Source organism: Palaemon carinicauda, unplaced genomic scaffold (assembly GCF_036898095.1).
Source record: "Palaemon carinicauda isolate YSFRI2023 unplaced genomic scaffold, ASM3689809v2 scaffold899, whole genome shotgun sequence".
NCBI classification, from domain to species: domain Eukaryota; kingdom Metazoa; phylum Arthropoda; class Malacostraca; order Decapoda; family Palaemonidae; genus Palaemon; species Palaemon carinicauda.
The window spans coordinates 62,501-65,934 of record NW_027172202.1 but is presented as its reverse complement, the minus strand read 5'-3'; positions in this window follow the sequence as shown (position 1 = coordinate 65,934).

Here is a 3,434-nt window from a genome sequence, read left to right as displayed (position 1 = left end):
CTCTGCTTCTAGTAATCGCCAGTCAGTCTCTGGTTCTAGTGACTCCCATTGAGTCTCTGGTTCTAGTAAGCCCCATTGAGCCTGGTTCTAGTGACCCCCATTGAGTCTCTGGTTCTAGTAATATCTCCCGGAATTCAGGCTCCCATTCTTATCCTCACATTCAGATCCTCGTTCTAGTCCTTGCATTATGTCCCTAGTACTATCTCCTACTATTCAGTCCCTGGTACTAGCCCCTACATTCAGTCCTTGCTACTACTCCCACCATTCAGTCTGGTGCTAGCCCCCACATTCAGTCCCTATTTTAGCTATCACATAAAGGTGCTAGTTCTAACCCCAACATAAAATAAGTGACAAGCCTTCGATCACCGATTCTAAAGATCTCTTAATGAAACACTAAATATTTTTTGTTTATGTCAATTCCATAATTTTGTTGCAAGATATCTATTCTTTGTTAATAACAAAAACCGGATTTTGTTGCGAGAAACTTATTCTTTGTTTACAAACGGTAAAGAAAATCATTTACCTATCAGTCATACAATGCGACATTATACATAAACGAATAATCATGTATTTTTAGAAATAAGTTAAATAAGAATTCGAATTGCTTTAAATAGAATAAATAAATAAGAATGTAAAACTGTATGGCATGCAGCTCTCCTAAGCGCATGTCATGGCGAAGCTAGCTGTATTTGATGGGGTCCAGTGGTCCACTGGAATTCTCCGCCAGTGTATTGCTGGAAGCTGAACGGAATACAGTATACTGTATCCTTATTCCAGGACTGTATAATTTGAAAGTTTAAAAATAAGGTGATCTCTCTTTAACCAAATCCCTTCGTTTTATTCGAATGATTTTAAAGGTCAAGTGATATTTTAACCATGTGATGAAGTTAAAGTCTCCTTCGGCCCTTTGAAAAAAAGGCCGGCCGGATTATATGATGTCTTGACAAGGACTATTGATTGGAAAGTGAAAAAAGGGGGTTTGATCGAGTTTCGCATATACTGAATTATTAAAAGGTGAGGTTTATTACGTTATACATTTTACACGATTTCACTAATGTTGGAAACTGTTATAAATACTCATCCATAGGTTTTTTATATCTTATACTGAATTATTAAAAGGTGAGGTTTATTACGTTATACATTTTTCACGACTTTCACGAATATTATGTTTTAAAATACTAAACCCACAGGTTTTTTATATCTTATACTGAATTATTAAAAGGTGAGGTTTATTACGTTATACATTTTTCACAATTTTCACGAATGCTGGATATTATGTTTTAAAATACTAAACCCATAGGCTTTTTATATCTTATACTGAATTATTAAAAGCTGAGGTTTATTACGTTATACATTTTTTCACGATTTTCACGAATGTTGGAAATTCTGTTTTAATTAAATACGTCATCCATAGGTTTTTTATATCTTATACTGAATTATTAAAAGGTGAGGTTTATTGCGTTATACATTTTTCACGACTTTCACGAATATTATGTTTTAAAATACTAAACCCACAGGTTTTTTATATCTCATACTGAATTATTAAAAGGTGAGGTTTATTACGTTATACATTTTTTCACGATTTCACGAATGTTGGATATTGTGTTTCAAAATACTAAACCCATAGATTTTTTATATCTTATACTGAATTATTAAAAGCTGAGGTTTATTACGTTATACATTTTTCACGATTTTAAGAATGTTTTACATTGTTTTAAATGCTTCATCCATAGGTTTTTTTATATCTTATACTGAATTATTAAAAGGTGAGGTTTATTACGTTATACATACTTTCACGAATATTATGTTTTAAAATACTAAACCCATAGGTTTTTTAATCTTTATACTGAATTATTAAAAGGTGAGGTTTATAATGTTATAAATTTTTTCACGATTTCACGGATGCTGGATATTGTTTTAAAATACTAAACCCATAGGTTTTTTATATCTTATACTGAATTATTGAAAGGTGAGGTTTATTGTTATACATTTTTTCACGATTTTACGAATGTTTTATATTGCGTTTTAAATACTCATCCATACATTTTTTTACAGTTTATACAAAACATAGGCATAAGTTGTGTGGTAGTTTTCATAAGGTTATAAAAAAGGCTATATGACTAATTCCCTAAATTCTTACATATCAATACACGAAGGTTAAATAATGTAGACTATGAAGCAACCACCCAAAACGTGGAAACCCTTATTTTCACAGTTTATACAAAACATAGGTCTACGTTGTGTGGTAGTTTTCATAAGGTTATAAAAAAGGCTATAAGTTAAATTCCCTAAATTCTTACATATCAATACACGAAGGTTAAATAATGTAGACTGTGAAGCAACCACCCAAAACGTGGAAACCCTTATTTTCACAGTTTATACAAAACATAGGTCTACGTTGTGTGGTAGTTTTCATAAGGTTATAAAAAAGGCTATAAGTTAAATTCCCTAAATTCTTACATATCAATACACGAAGGTTAAATAATGTAGACTGTGAAGCAACCACCCAAAACGTGGAAACCCTTATTTTCACAGTTTATACAAAACATAGGTCTACGTTGTGTGGTAGTTTTCATAAGGTTATAAAAAAGGCTATAAGTTAAATTCCCTAAATTCTTACATATCAATACACGAAGGTTAAATAATGTAGACTGTGAAGCAACCACCCAAAACGTGGAAACCCTGATTTTTATAGTTTATACCAAACATAGTCCTACGTTGTGTGGTAGTTTTCATAAGGTTATAAAAAAGGCTATAAGTTAAATTCCCTAAATTCTTACATATCAATACACGAAGGTTAAATAATGTAGACTGTGAAGCAACCACCCAAAACGTGGAAACCCTTATTTTCACAGTTTATACAAAACATAGGTCTACGTTGTGTGGTAGTTTTCATAAGGTTATAAAAAAGGCTATAAGTTAAATTCCCTAAATTCTTACATATCAATACACGAAGGTTAAATAATGTAGACTGTGAAGCAACCACCCAAAACGTGGAAACCCTTATTTTCACAGTTTATACAAAACATAGGTCTACGTTGTGTGGTAGTTTTCATAAGGTTATAAAAAAGGCTATAAGTTAAATTCCCTAAATTCTTACATATCAATACACGAAGGTTAAATAATGTAGACTGTGAAGCAACCACCCAAAACGTGGAAACCCTTATTTTCACAGTTTATACAAAACATAGGTCTACGTTGTGTGGTAGTTTTCATAAGGTTATAAAAAAGGCTATAAGTTAAATTCCCTAAATTCTTACATATCAATACACGAAGGTTAAATAATGTAGACTGTGAAGCAACCACCCAAAACGTGGAAACCCTGATTTTTATAGTTTATACCAAACATAGTCCTACGTTGTGTGGTAGTTTTCATAAGATTATAGAAAGGCTATAGGACAACAAAAAAAATCAATACAAGAAGGTTAAATAAT